Source organism: Cynocephalus volans, chromosome 1 (genome assembly GCF_027409185.1).
Source record: "Cynocephalus volans isolate mCynVol1 chromosome 1, mCynVol1.pri, whole genome shotgun sequence".
Classification (NCBI taxonomy): Eukaryota; Metazoa; Chordata; class Mammalia; order Dermoptera; family Cynocephalidae; genus Cynocephalus; species Cynocephalus volans.
The window spans coordinates 110,053,423-110,070,086 of NC_084460.1; positions in this window are offsets into that span (position 1 = coordinate 110,053,423).

Below are 16,664 nucleotides of genomic sequence, written 5' to 3' on the forward strand. Positions count from 1 at the left end.
TCTGCAGGGGTTTTTTGTGTGTGTTTTTGTTTTTATTTTCAATATGCAAGTTTGGCATTTTTTCCCCTAATGATCGTCATGAAATGAATAAGAGGGCTTAAGAATTTGTTCATTTGCATTCAGAAAAGAATGACCAGCAAAAGGTTTATTAATACCTCTCCCTTTGGGGATTTAATGTCTGGTGCTGCCGCCTGAGTTTCAAGAATTAAAGCTGCAAGAGGACTCCAGCAGCAAAAGAAACAAAATATAGATGGTTGGAGTTAATTGTTAGCTATTTCATTCAAAATGCCAACTGGAGAAGTCTTTTTAAATACATTTTGTTGTTATTTTTTTCTTGACTCCTGTTTCTTTTCTCCTGTGAGGTAGTTGGGTTGTCCTCCCATCAAGCAAGATGGACGCACAAGCATACAAAAGAGTGATAAAGACCTAGTTTTTGTACCCAATTAAACACACATGGCATCTTTTTGAAAGGAACTTAAACTGAATAGATTAAATATTGGGGTACATGAATGAAGGTTACATAGAGATTTAATTGTCCTTGAGAAAGTTCATTTTCTCTCATTTAATTTGGCAGTAATCTAATATGGATACTTTACTGTTTAGAAAGCACTTTTCATGTATATACAGTCTCAGTCGACCTCATTAGAAAGCATTTGGTTTGTTTTAGGAACTAGGATTATTGCTGGCTCTAGAAAATCAATGTAGAATTACAAATTACATTTGCTTCTTCCAGGGGCACCTGATTCAGGTGGTAAGTGACTTGACTACACTTGACTTTTGAACCTCCTTCAGTTTTTTACAATGTGCAGTCACATCACATTCTACTTTTCATATACCTTTGACTTCTTTCCATAGCTAGTGAATGTTCCAGTGCTGTTGAATAATTGGCTGTTGGAGTGTGTGTGGAGCTGCCTTCCAACCATTCGTGTAGCTCCAGCAGCCTCCCTGCCTTTAGCTGTACAGCAGCCAGGGCTATTATTCGAAACTATCTTAGAAATCAAATGAAACTGCATAAATACATATTTAAGTTCAGTGTACATTTTGTACATTTAAGATTCATTATGTATTGAATTGCCCCTAGTCGAGCATTTCTTAGAAATGATCGATATTTCCCTTGCATATCTTAGCCTGGGAGAACTCTTGATCATTATTTGCACTTGCTAATCCTCATCTTTCCAAGATGTATGCAAGAGTCAGTCATGATACTTAGAGCTAGAATTACTAGTCTTAGCTAGAAAGACTCTAGAGAGAGAATGCTCTTTCTACAAAATAGAATGTGAATGGGGCTTTGTCATTCCTTTTTATCCATGGTTTAGACTACCATGATTTAATGAGTTAAAAAAGAATATCCTTTTATCACAGGACTCTGTGAGCTTCAGTACACTTTAAGTGCATTATCAGAGGCATGTTGTAATTTGGAAAGATTTATATCAAATTTCATAGATTTTGTTGTAATAAACCATAGTGACAAGGATGATGGTGGTGGGGATGATGGGAAGATCATAAAACCAGGCTTCAAAGCCCAAGTTTTCTGTACTATGGTACAGTTACCTACCTAGAAGTTAATACTGTCCAAAAATGGAGTGGTGGTCCCTGAGGCAGCAAGCTCCCAGCAAGTGGACTAAAGATACTATCTGTCAAGGAGTGCTGCAGAGGGAGTTCTTAGGCTTGGGGGGATTGTAGTAGTCAAAATGTAAGTTCACTTCAAGCCAGAAGTGCTCATATATTGCAGAGTACAAGTGAAGAACAGTGAAAACTTGTTCTCTTATTCACTGTAAAAAATACCTGAAGAGCACATACCCTGAGCCAGGTTCTGTTCTAAGTGCTTTATATGCATAAGCTCATTTATATGGATGAGAGATTCTGATCCATAAGCATATGCTGAGAGGCCTTGTTGAAGTGAATCCATGTTGGGTCCTAGGGATCAGCACATCCACGTCTAGGTGCTTATAACGATGCCTGCATTTGCCATCATGGTCTTACCCTGCCCATCTCCATTCTTTCAGCCTCTCCTCATCCACGGTGCCTCAAGATCACAGACATATTTAGCAACCTTTTCTATATTCTTTCAGTATTCTGGGACTGTGTCCAGTTGAGAGAAATAATTTCCATTAAAGTGTTTCTTAAAATTACCTCTTCCCTGTAGGGGTTCCATTTGCCATTACTGAGGTTAACACTACCCTCAGTATTTCAAACATCATTCTTTTTGACAGAATATAGAAGCAAAATGGGAGGTTTTATATACTATAGTGGGTAAAACATATGCTCCAGAATCAGACTGATTGAAATTCCAGTTCTACCACTTACTAGCTGTGCCTCAATTTCTCCATCTGTAAAATAGTGATAATACCTATTTCATAGGGTTGTTGAATCATTAGACATTTACAAGCAGAATGCCCATCTTGGGACAGGCAAAAAGGAGAAAGTTAGTATCTCTGTTGCTTAAGTGAGGTTTGGAAGGTTTATGATTTTTTTCCCCCTTGTTTATATGCTCCCCTCTGCAATGCATGGTGTTTGTCCCCAGGTGGCGCTAAAATAATGTGAGAGCCATAAATCAGCCCTGGGTGCTCCAGACCCCACCCTCCCCCGTTTTAAGTCATTTTCTAGTTATTGCCACTAAAAATCAAACTATTAAGTAAAACAACAATGATAATTTTCAATGCAAACTCAATAATGTACCTTGACTGTGTGTCTTTCTTAGTCTCCCTTAATCCTAGCAGACAGAAGGCAGATTCCACATGGGTTGGATTTTGTTTTGGAGTTTGATGCTCCTAAAAAATATAATAGTAAAGTTAAATTTAAAAGAGGGCTCCTGATAACTAATAACAATCATGGAAACTATTGTGAGGAGTCAGACCAAGTGATTTAAAACAAGTCATGTAACTAATGCTTCTGCTGCTTCTACCAGTTAGGTTATTAAACTGGGAGAACAGAAAATGTGATAGGCAATGTTTCACCAAGGCGTTTGATGATCCATCTCATGATATCTCTGGGGACAAAATGGAAGCATATAGTTGGATTCATAACTCACTAATTAGGTTTGCACATGCTGTTAATTAATGGATCAATGTCAACCTGGAAGGGAGATAGGCTCTGCTGGCACAAAACAGAGCTATGTTCTCAGTCCTGACTTGTTCAATATTTTTATTGGTTATAAGCATCCCAGGAAGAGAGTTTACCATGTCAGAGGCCTACCGTGTTTGTAAGTCATAGAATTTTCACAACTCTTCTGTGCTTGTCAGTCCAAAAAAGTTGTAGGAGAGAGGTAGGACACATTAAAACTAACCAGACAAGCTTTTGACTCTCGTACAATGTTTCAGGTGGAAAAGCAACCTAACCTGGAGGCATAGAGTTGGGGTGCACCATCTTACCCACAGCACTAATGGAGAAACATGATTTGACAGCAACTCTGTCGATGTGTCACTTGAATTGATGTCTCCCAACAGAGTCAGAAGGGTACTTGAATAAATTTTGGGGGCAGAGTAACAAACGAGTCAGTTGAGTAAAAGGTATAGCCATCAGGGCTATTTTAAGAAGCTGTAAGGCTTCAAATTGTAAGAGTTAAATGCCTCTGTGTTTTGTGATTTGGCAAAGGAATTTTGACATTGGTGGGAGTAGGGAACTTCGCCTAATTCTGCTCAGCAACTGCTACAGAAGAGAAGCCAGGGTCTCACAAGAAGCAAGGTGAGAACGAATGAAATACTGCCATTTGCAACAACATGTATGGACCTTGAGAGAATTATATTAAGTGAAACAAGTCAGGCACAGAAAGAGAAATACTACATGTTCTCACTTATTGGTGGGAGCTAAAAATTAATATATAAATTCACACACACACACACAAAAAAAAAAAACGGGGGGGGGGGAAGAAGATATAACAACCACAATTACTTGAAGTTGATACGACAAGCAAACAGAAAGGACATTGTTGGGGGGGGAGGAGGGAGGGAGAAGGGAGGGAGGTTTTGGTGATGGGGAGCAATAATCAGCCACAATGTATATCGACAAAATAAAATAAAATAAAATAAAAAGAAGCAAGGTGAGAGCCTGATGACAACATAAGGGTAATGTCCCAGTTACTACTGCTATGAAACAAATTACCCCCAACACTTAGTGGCTTAACACAGCTACATTTATCTTTTTGCAAGAATCAGTAATATTGGCTGGGCTTGATGGAGACAGCTCCTTTGCTCTACTTGGTGTCAGCTGGGACAGCTCAAAGGCTGGGGACTGGAATTATTGGAAGGCACTCTACTCACATCTGACAGTTGATTTGGGGAGGACTGAAGCAGCTGGGGCTGGAACCAGAGGTTCTCCTTGGAAATCTTTGCGTCTGTGTGGTCTCTGCAGCATGCGGGTTTAGCTTAGCTGGACTTTTTACATGTTGGCTCAGGGCTCCCAGGACACATGTCCTGAAAGGAAGGGAATGAGGTAGAAGCTTTATCTCTTTTTATGACCTAGCCTCAAAGAATGCTGCTCCATCTTGTCCACTACATTTCCATTCATGGAGGCAGCCACAGAGGTTCACCCGTATTCCAGGGGACGAGAATTAGACTTGACCTTTAGACAAGGAATCTTAGAGGTTCTGAAGGAGTATGTAAATCTGCGAATGTTGGTGTGGCCATCTCTGGAAAATACAATTTGTTCCAGGTGATCACATGAGGCGACCATACAACTGTCAGCTGAGACCATGGGGCACCAGAACAGCAGTGGAGGAGCCAGATGGTGCTCACAGAGCATGAAAGAGGGCAGGGGGACTTGAGAGGAATGAAGTGACTATGTGCATGTCCATGAGCACCAACCCCATCCCTGCCATAAAGGAAGGAATGATCCTGGCAGCTGGAGTTTCAGAGATGGAACCTGAGCAAGTATCACACCATTCTTGCCCCTGGGGTTACCCTTGTCTCTGTTGAGCCGCCTGGAAAATGTGGATTACACATCGCTGATCTTCATGAGAACATGAGGGATGCTGATGGGAGCTGTGGACGCTCAGAACTGAGAGGGACGTCAAATGACAGATCCTGTTCCTCACGACAGCTGCCAAAACCTCTCAGATCCCGATTCCAGGAAAAGAGGACAATTAACTGTTATTGTTTGTTTGTTTGTTTTTTAAACTTAATAGTACAAGAAAAGTCTTTTAAAGTCTATATTGTATCTTCTACAATCTCCTGTACTCCACAGGACTCAACACAACGAGTCACTAAATTTATTTCTACTAACTGCCAGGCACTGTGCTACATGCTAGGGATATGTTAGGAAGATTTTACACATAAAATACACACACACACACACACACACACACACCAAAACAACAAAAAACTAATTAGCCAGTGTACAAGATTAACAAAGGCTTAATCACTGGCCAGTAATAAATTTTAAGTGTTTTAGTTAAATATGAAAAGCTGAGTTAGTTTACCACAGAAGGAGGACTTATGATTAAACTATGACACTCCCCCCTCCCCTGCCACCACCAAAAAAGATGTTTTCACAGTTTATCCAAGTAAAAAAGAAGGGGCCCTGTTCTGACATGTCCTGAGTCCCCTGCATCATCCATCATCACAAGAGTTTGTGCCCTGAGAATCACAAGTCCAGCCTGTTGGAGAGCAAGTGGTTAAAGCTGTGTCTCCTTCATGTGTGATCATTGCCCTCGTAGGGGACATTTTGAAGACACTGAAGCAAAATGTGGTGGTTTCTTTGGTTTTTGATGCACTTAGATGGTCAAATTTCAGAAAATGAGAAATTTTGGAACTTGGATCAAGATCTTTGAGAATTAAATTCTCTGAGAAACCCATAAGAATAACATAAAAATATGTTTCTACTGATTTGAATATACTGAACTTGAAATTCTAGGGAAGAACTCAAAACTTATCTAATCTGAGCATGTATATGTATGCAGAGAATTTGGTCAAGGAAGAGGATGCAAACAAAGCTGTCACAAAATATATGTTATGAGTTGTTTTATTTCTATGATGGCATTTGAAGCATAACTTCAGGGTGTGTCTGAATTTTCAAGCCTAGTCCTTATTTATCAATGTGGCTCACTTTCAAGAGGAACTGGCTGAGTTGAGACATAGTCATGGGCTACTAACCCTGAAATTCTAGTGATGCATATGAATCCCAGAAGGAACACGGAATTTCAGATACTCTGGCCAAACTCTGGACAATTCCTGGGTCTACTTAGTGCACAGATAACAGGTCTTTATTTTTTTAACTCTTGCAGAAACTGTGATCCACTCAACGATATAGACCCAGGTTCAGGAAGAAGGCACATCTGACTGATACACTCCATAATTGTCCAGAAAGCAGTCTATGAAGCTGCAATGTTCTCATTGGTATGCTCAAGCAGTATCATGCTTTGCACCGGGTCTACAGTTCTGAGTCCAAGTGGCTGGCTCTGCAGTGAGACTGTCTAAATTTAAATCCCAGCTCTGACAATTAGTAGCTCTGTGATGTCAGACAAGCATCTTAACCTCTCTGAGACTGAGTCTCCTCACCTACCTCATATTCTGAAGATTAAACAATATGATATATTTAAAGTACTTAGCACAGTACCTGGTGCTTAACAAATGCTCATAAGCACTCATTAAATATTCATCATTACTGTTGTGTAATAAATGTGATTAAACTGTTTTTGAACCAATTTACATTTCTGTTAAAACATCATATATTTGAAATGCTAACAGGTTATCTTTCCTCAATACCAAACACTGTAAAACATTTACTGACCTGCACAGGTGTGGACTTCTAACCCTGTAACACTCCCCCCACTTTGGAAAAAAACAGGAAATATTCTTGCTCAAGGATTTCTGCAGAGAATGGATGAAAACCTACACTCCTACTCCAGACCCAGAAAGACAGGAACTATAGGAGGAACATATACTAAATATTAAAAGAGGAAAAGATAACCCAACCCCAGAGCCTTAGAAGAAAGGAAAACAGGTGTCTCAGAAGCTGGCCTGAGACATGCCATCTGTCAGGGTGTTTATACAGCAGGAAGTCTCAGACCTCCCAAATCTTCAACCTTCGCTGCTAGAGCTCTCACAGTCAAGAGTCACAGCACTTGATAGGACCTCCCGTCCCCCACCCCCTCTAACACTAGGGTGACCACCTTATTCCTGTTGTCCCAGGACTTTTCCAGTTTTAACACCGAAAGTCCCACATCCTGGAAACCACTCAGCCCGGGTAAACTAGGACGGTTGGTCACCCTGAGCTCTAATACTGAAGGGGCTGCTTGCATGGAAGCCCCTGCAGCTCAGATCACTTCTAACCATCATGGGCAAGTGCAGAGAGATGGTGAATGGATGGGAGGGGCTAGAGCCAGGCCAAGTCCTGAGAATTTCCACAAAGGAGGAATTCATGAGAGCTGCGCATGCAGACCTAGAGGGGCAGAGCCAAAGCACAGCTGTCATGGGCTGAGCATGTGCAGGGCAGGTCCTTCCCAGGCTGGTTCACAGGTTGGCATGCGCTGAAAGCAACATTCTTTCTACATTGGACATTTATGTAGAGGGACAGGGAGGAGATAATTTTCTTTGGTAAAAGTTGTACATACACCATACTTCACACTGAAGATAAAGGAATTTACTGCATGTGCTGACTATATGCTAAAAATATAAACTTAATTGGAATTGTCTTTCATTTCACAGTTTTCCATTATTTTAATGAATAACATTAACCACTCATACTTACCAAGAATATAGCAACTTACGTGGTCGCAGATTTAAAGTCCTCTGAAAGTATTTTTTTTTAATTATTTTTTTCTGATTGTATGTTGGCAAATTCTCCCACTTTTGTTTGCTTTATTCTCTTTTTGTTTGTTTTTGCTTTTGTTGTATGGTTATTTATTTTATGAGGCAGGCATCTTCTTAAGATATATATTAAGGGTTTTACAGTTTAGATAATAAAACACTTTAGTTGTTTGCTATAAAAAAGTGATAATTTCAGAATTTCAGCCAACACTTACTGCTGACATCAGGCAACAGCCAGCTGGCTGGTCTCAGAGTCCCTGTCCCAGTCTGAGCTTGCAGGCACAGACAGCAAAAACCCTCAAGAGAGAAAGCCCAGCACCGGCTTTCCATGACACTGTGCTGTCTTCCATGCAGGGATGGGGTTGATATACATCTACCAACTATATAGAGCCATCTATGGAAATTTCAACTGACTGCTGCCCAGCTTCCAGTTTATTGTAGTATCATTTTTGCTCCCCTTTCTGACTTGTACCTAGGCCTATGCATGCCTTTCCCTCCCCATATGACTTAAGCAGGGGCTCTTTGTAGTCTTGTCAGCCAGGGTCTCCGGTGTGGAGAGGAAGTGGGCAAAATTACATCAAGGGGAGAGAGGGTGAGCTTGATTGTGGAAAGCTTGATTTTGGAAGGCTTTATAGCTTTAATTTCATATAAAAAAAACCAGCTAGGAGCAATTGCAGATTTTTTCGAAGAGAAATATAAGATGAAAACAATATATTTTATTGATTCATTAAACATGTATTAAGCAGCTGCTGTGTGCATGAACTTTAGGAAACACTGAGGAGAGGATGCCAGAGGTCCTTCTGCACAGAGGGGCCCGGCCAGGGGTGGGTGGGGACAGGCTGTGCTCCAACCCCCTCCACAACTGACCCCTCAGCTCAGACTCCTTCCCAGCACACAGCTCCAGGAGGGCTTTCCCATTCACTAGGCTACCCCTGAGCCAGTGTTTGCTGAAGATGGTCTGGTTCATGGGCAGTTGTTGCTTATGACATGCTGGGTTCCATGCTGAGCCATTTATCTCCCCTCCTGGAGCATGGTCTCCATCCCTTTCTCCCTCCTTCCTTTCCTCCTCCTTCGAACACATTCTTCTTCTTTGAAAATGTCATCATCACTGCCCCTATGTATGGCACAGAGGTAGACTCCAGCCATCATGTTCACGACACAAAAAGGAGGCCTGCACCACCAGGGGCGGCAGGGACTGGGGCTGTCGCAGCCTCGTACGTGTGCACTGGAGGGTGACTTTGTCCCGGGTTATGAATTTATTGCAATGGAAAGTGTTAGAACAGCATGAAGTTTATGTCACACTTATTTAAATATTTAACAAAATGCCTTTACTGAGGAAAAAATTAAGCAATGGAGATAGTTGCAAAAAACCAAGGTCTAATGGCCACCATGGTTATGGCCCTATTTCCAGAGTGGCAGGCTCCTGGCTGTACCCTTTAGCACCCCAAAACTGACCTGTAAGGGGAAGAGAGAGAGAGAGAGAGAGAGAGAGAGAGTGTGTGTGTGTGTGTGTGTGTGTGTGTGTGTGTGTGTGTGTGTGTGTGTGTGTGAGAGAGAGAGAGAGAGAGAGACAGTGAGGGAAACAGTCTCCTCCCGGGGGTTATGGCTGTCCCCTCAATGCGGAGGGAAAACTGGTCTCAGAGCATTGGGGACACCACCAGAGAGTGGCAGAGCAGAGGCAGAACTGAGGCTTGTAGATACTGGTGGGTTAGAATTTCTACTTGGGGGTGGGCTAGGGGCAACGTGACTGGAGGGCAGCTGACGTGTGGTAAACTGAGAACACATCAGTCCCTCATAGCAAAGGAAGGGAAGTGCTGATGGAAAGTAGGCGGCCTAAGCCCCCACCGTCCACTCCAGGTCACCCTAGGCCCCCCATTCCCTGCTCAGGTTCTCTGGTCAATAACTTTTCCCTGGACTTATCTTTGAGCTCATGGACAGAGGACACATGAGTAGCAAACTGACTTTGGATTTACATTTCATTACCTCAGAAAGTAAATCAACCTTGAACTGTTAGTTTTAGAGTTTCTACAGAGATAATGCTGCCTCCCCTCTACAGTCTCATTACAGGTAGTCTCGGTTGCTTTAAACTGTCCTTGGTAACCATTTCCTATCCCTGTTTAAACATGATGTTCCTAGATTTCTTCTCTGCTCACTTCTCGAAATATGCTATATTATCTTTTTCTATTTTATTTTATTTAGCTATTTACAGTGAGTGCACATTATTTTCTAAAAAAGATCAAATATCATAGAGGCTATAAGAGCACCACTCTCTTCTTCAGGGCACCGCTGCCTGTCTCTGGGCACTGCTGTCTACCCTGGGCACCACTGTCTGCCCTGGACAGCACTGTGTCCCCAGACACTGCTGCCTGTCCCCGGGCACCACTGCCTGCCTCTGGGCACCACTTTCTGCCCCTGGGCACCTTTGCCTATCCCTGGACACCGCTGCCTATCCTTGGACACCACTGCCTTCCCCAGGTACTGCGGTCTGCTCCTGGGCACTATTTCCTGCACCTGGATACTACCCTGATTGCTGGACACTGCCCTCTCCTGCCCCAGCTGAGACCACAGAGCACCAAGGCCCATACGGAGTTCTGTGCAGACTGTAGGACAAGGCCTCTTTGCTCTTCTGTGTTACAAGCTGTCAAAAGCATCAAAATAAAGATGCTTGAACTTCCGAAGGGTGTCTAGGGATAGCTCTTCTTCAGTTTTTACTTGTCATAGAACTCAGAAATGAGTTCAAAATAGGGCTGAGCCAGGAGAGAAATCTGAGTGACAGAAACTATTTTCTTGTCCCCTCTTACAGGTCTTCCATTAGCCTCCTACATTTTCCCTCTCGACATTTTAGAAGTCTAATTGAGGCAACCTATAGAGAAGAATGGACCGTTGGTTTCATTGTTAATCCTCTCGAAGTAAATAAGGCCTCTGGAAAGCAGGAGAAATCCTCCTGTCCTGCAGTGGTAGCTGGCTAACCTCCATGCCGTAATTTTTGAGTTGTCCACTTTTGCACACGTGTGCATGCACGAGTCTGCACCACTCAGATAGCCATATAATTAACTTGATCCTTAATCACACAATGACTTGTCTTATTGTTTAATTTTGTGCTAGTCTTGCCTGTTTAATAGGAAGATGAGGAAGTCTCACAACTAATTCACCTGAGAAGTAACTGAAGAAACAGGGATAATGGAGGCCCAAGAGGGGAGCAGAATACAGTACGGATGTCTCTAAATTCCCAAAGGCCAACAGAGAGATTAGGGAGTTAGTCTGTGCAGTTCCTGAGGTTAGAACCTGAGCTACAGCTCTTCTGAAAATCTGTGTCCAAGGGCCCCAGCAAGTACACCACAGGGTTCACTGGAAGATGAGGGTTTCACCTCTCGTCCTTTCTTGTCTGAAGAGTGCCACTCATGTGCCTTGCTTTTAAGATATCAAAAGCTGATGACAGAAACCAGCAGGAGAGATGAATGTGATTCTCCGCATTAACTAGCATTTCCCCTGGAAAACATCTAACTAGAAATAGTGTAATCATTTACCTTTTATTTACCTGCTAAACCTGAGGTAGAGATAACTTCAATACTGGCTGAGTCATCACTAAAGTCAACAGGTAAAAGGGTTTTTTTTCCTGAAAAAAATTGATTTCCAGGTATTTCTCACTGTCTGAAATTATGTGGGCAAACTAATTTTTTAATTCTTTTAATTGTTAAGCAAACTCAACACATTTTTTCTATTCCTTGAGCTTTTTTAAAATACAGTACAAACAAGTGTTTTATTAAGAATAATGATTTGCTCACTTTTAGGCAGTGTCCAGTAGCCAACCTCCCCAGCTTTCTTTGGGTCCCATATTCTTCTGGTTTGGGGTTAATATAGAAATAAAGTGATTGGGCTAAATCTGGGCTCCACCTCTTTCTTGGTGTATAATATGGTCAAGTTTCAGAACCTCTCTGAGCCTCTGTTTTCTCCTCTGTAAAGGAAGGCGAGTAAGAATAGCACAGCTCTCATGCCTTTTACAGAATAAGGAGTTAATAACATTAGCTATGATGATTCAGTTTTCCTGGCAGGGTGCTGTTCCAGTGCTAGGAAGTCCAAATCCCCCCATTTCTTTAACCATAAAGTTATTCTCTCTTTTGTGGTGCAGAACATTTGAGTGGGTGTCAAGACCACACTGAACAGTGTGTAGGAGGAAGTTTTCTTCCAAACAAGAGGGAATGGAAGGTTCCCCACTGTTTCCCACGTGATAATGAAAAGCTTACTGCAAGGATTACCTTGTTCTTGGAGGCCCATTTCACACACACACTCACCAGCCCAAATGGTAAAAAACTTTTTCTTGAAAGAGGAGAAAGATTTGATGAAGTACATACTTATTTCTACCTGGGTTTAGACTGGGCCTCTTTCCCAGAGCTGGGACTTGAGTGAGCCAAGGGAGAGATCTAAAGCACAAAATTTAAGGAGGAGCCACCCAAGGGAGAGTGCCTCCTTAAATTTCACACCTTCCCCCTCCCTTGCCCCACTCTAGTCTGGCCTTACTCTTCCCCTTATATGCCCTCAAATGGAACTTCCTTTCAGGGTTTGGATTTGCAGAGTCGGCTCACAGTGATTATGAGGGCAGGATTGGGGGAAGTCCTACAGAGCTTTTTCTCTACCTCAAAAAAGGGAGCAGTCACCTCTGTTGTTTAACAGTTTTTGCCCAGCCATGGTCAGGCCCACGTCTCCCAACTTTGGTGCGTTGGCACTGAGTACAAAGAGCTCTTCCAAATTACTGGGTGATGACTTCTAGGGCAACTGGTGCTAAGTTACCTTTTCAAGAAATCTGTTGGGTCCTTGGACAAGGGTAATTTGCATTCCTTTGATCAATGTTTTACATTGGTGAAATAAATCCTAACCTATCTCCACAGGACACTATAATAATTTGTATAATAACATATAGTTCTTTGCTGGTCAGATGTTGCTGGACCAAATGAGTCAAGACGAGCTCCTTCAGGGCAAATGGTGTCTTCTTATCGTTCTGTGTCCAGGCATCTAACATCACAGATAGTGGGTGCTCAATAAATGTTTGTTCATTGAACATATGAATGAAGAAGCCCCAGGTTTATCAGAAATGAATGCTCAGCCTCTCAGGGCCTAGGCCCTTTAAGCACCAGAAAGAGCAGAGCCAGGAATCCGGCCCCATGATTTAAACACCAACCACCGCTACTTCCTCTCTGCGGAAACCAATCGTTCTCCTGGCTTTTGCTGACGTGCACTTGTTCGTGCCCTGTTTTGTGAGAGGCTGGGTTTCTGGCTTTCACTAGCTTCATCCTTCACCTCCTAGATGCACGTCCACTGGCAGAGCCACGGACGGACTCAACCTCTGAAACTCTGACCCTGTGCTTACAGTGATCTTTCTTGTTCCTGCTCCTGACTGGCAACTATAAACACTGAATTCTGCCATGGAGTAGTTCAAATGCATCGCCTGCCCTGGTGACTCGCTGGTGAAGAGCCCCTTTGACAGATTCAGAGGCCCTGCTGCCGTCCTCAGCTGCCATCTTGAGACTCTGCCATCAGCCCCGTGGGGGCTCTGTCCAACAGGCACTGCCCGGCGCCCGCTGCCACCTCCTGGACACTGCTGACCCGCTTCTGCTCCCTAGACCTTTGGGCCTGCTTTCCTCAGCCAGCTCTAACGAGCTCCTGATAGCCTCCACACGCTGCCAGACGTCATAGTTAGCGCAAATGGAAAGAGTATTGTTTTATGCAGTGATGTGGACCTTGTTGAAAAAGGCACAGATAAGCAATTAAAATAATGAAGCAATGGCCAGAAAATAGAGTAAATGCCTATCTCCTATTGGCATGCAGAGAAGCTAGAACCAGTTGGATGAAACTGACCCAAGATCACTCATGAGTGCATGCATTCAGCATGTGAAAATCTTTTAAAGTTTGAAATCGGTGTCATCAGGCATAGTGAAATATCTATAGTCTCCCTTGGGCACCAATGCTAGAGCTATCTTGGAAAACATACCAAAATATCATCTATTTTCTTCTTCATTGTCAGTAAGTAAATGGCAACATTTCTTTCAAAGAAAACTAAAAAAATCTAAATAAGGGGCCATTTTATTTAGCTTGATACCAAAGTTATTTTAGTTTGTATTAGACATGGTTGAGATAAAATCAAAAAATCATAAAAAAAAACATTTTAAAAAGCGTTCTGATGATTTTCACATGTCTAAGTTCCCCCAAAGGTCAGCATGGAAGCAGAAGAAAAGAGCAAACAGCTGAGCTGACATAACACCCCAGGTAAGTGGTAGGGGTATACACCGGCCAGCCTTTCTGATAGGCGATGTGACTGCAAAAATTAAGACCTTTGAAACTGTCCAAATCATTTGAATCAATAATTTCACTTCTGAAAATCTGTTCTGAAAAAAAGCCCCAAAACGTTGAAAAGCAAAAGATTCCTGAATTAAAAATTTCGTTGTAGTTTTTTATTGAATAGTGATCAATTGAGAACAAACTAAATGCCCAACAATAAGAGAATGGTTAAATAAATTATGACACAGGCACACAATTGAATAATAGGTAGTGATAATGAGCATGTTTTTAAGTCTATTTAATGACATGGGGTAATATTCAAGTTATAATGTTAAATGAAAAAAGAATAAAAATTGTTATATGCACTACAATCTAACTATATTAAAAAATAGTGTGCACAGAAAACAAGACAAGATGGAAATGCACCAAAACATTAACACTGTTTATCTCTGGATGAGGAGATTGTGGGTGATTCTTGTATTCATGCTTATATGTGATAGAATGATAGGTGAGATATTAATTGCCCTTTACTATTTGCCTTGTTTTTCTAGCATCAGCTAAACACCTAATCAGCTAAATACCTTGCATCGGCTAAAATACCTAATGCTTTAGAAATTGTCACTAATGAAAGGTCCAAGAACAAAGGTACCAAAAGAAATGTCCCACATACAAGGCAGAAATGATCAGAGAGCATTTATGATCAGACAGAGCTTTTCTTCCTCCCTGCCCCCTCAGGTTGGGATGGCAATAGAACCACCCTCAGTGTGAGAATCTCAAAGCAGAGGAGACCCAAGCTCACTTCCCTGGTGGGGGAATGGAGGGGGTAGCACGGGGAGACATGACATCACAGGGAGAAGCCCCCCGAGCAGCAGGGTGGCACCAGAGCAGTGGAGGGGCTCTGACTGCAGAGGTGTCCAGGCAGATGATCTCGCAGGCAGCTTCGCGAAACCCCTCACTTTGTATGGGCACAGCAGCCGAGCTTTCTCATGCTTAAAGAAGGGGTGGCACTTAGCTGAGAGAAGGCCTGCAGTCTAGAAAGGATCTCACAGTCAGAGTGAGGGGACCCCTGATCCAGGAATGCAGGGAGGACTGTCTTGCTGTGGATTAGATGGGGACAAGCAGGACACTAGCTCACAGGTGGACCTGTTGGGAAGATGTGTCTGAGGACCAGATGAGGCAGCTTACCTGGCAGAAGGTGCCAGGTTAGGCCTTTGCAGCAAAAGGCAGAGGTGGATACCCTAAATGGGAAATCCCAAATGGGACTGGGTTTTAACCCAAGTGTCTGGGAAATCAGGTTACCTGGGAGTGACTGCAATAAATTTTCAGGAAAGAAGGCTCACAGTCAGAAATTCAATTGAGTTGTGAAAAACAAAGTTAACATTTTATTCACCTAAGCTTATGACTTATAAAATCTGTACTCACTGAATGTTTTTCATAGTTTTCAAATATTCAGTAATGACTATATTAGTATTTTTAAAGATTATCTAAAAGAAAAGCATAGCCTTCACAAAAACATTATGAATCAGGGCCCTGAATAAAATGGGGAATAAGGCTGATGGAAACTTGCACCTAGTTGTGAAGACCATCTTGAGAGATGACTAGGGCCCCCTCTCAGAGAAAACCTGGAGTCCTGACTATACCTTCTGAGCCTCTGTCATTAAGATTCTGTACAAGTGTATGAGCAGCTGTGAGTAAATGTGAAAACAGTCTTACAGCTCCTTCTCTTCTCTACCACCACCACCTGGGCTCCCCCACTCCAACCCCTGCCCCAGCAAATCAGTACTATTAAACTGCCTTTTTCTTCTTTTTTTAAACCAACTGTTTTACTCTGAAGAAATATCAAACAACAGAATAAATCCACCCACACAAAGCGATGACCTCTAAATATCTGAAGAACATGTTGGTCTCCATTTTAGGGCTTCCTTGCTCCAGGCTAAACCAAACCAGGTTCTTGAATGAAATTTTCCAAGCTTCTCACTATCCTGCCCACCCTCCTCGGAGGTCACACCTGGACTTGTCAAAGGCCACTTAAAAAGCCGTGCCTGGAGTCAACATCATGGGCCTATGTTCTGGCCAGAAAGACTCACTACATTCTGCTAAGGCTGCGAAGAGTGTTAAGAGAGGCTTTGTGTTCTGAGCTGCCCATGCAGCATCTCAGCCTGCAGTGTTGGACTGAAACCCAGAACTCTGTCAAATGAGTGGGCTGTCAGAGCAGGACTCCCCTCTGCTGCACTTAGGTACTGGCTTGGGGCACAGGCTACTGGTGCCAATCACACTCAGCCACCTAGGAGATCTAGATCAGTGCCCATCTGTGCTGCCATCTGGAGGGCCCTGGCAGTGAGGTCTGGAGAAAGGATGGGGAGTAGGAAACTCCACACTGCTCTGCAGCCATACCCCTTTCTTGCTCTGTCACAGAAACACCCTCCTTTCACCTCCATTTCCCACTTTCGGCAGAAATATCTCCCTTCCTTCCTTTTTTTCTCCAAGGATTTTATCCATGATCTTGGCGTCTTCCATAACACACCTGTACCTTTGCTATATCTGTGGGCCTGTTCTCCCTCTAGGACCTCTCTTGGAGGAGACAATCCCCCGCAAATATTAGAGGATTTGATCAAATTGCTGATTAGCCCTCTATCCCATCACAGA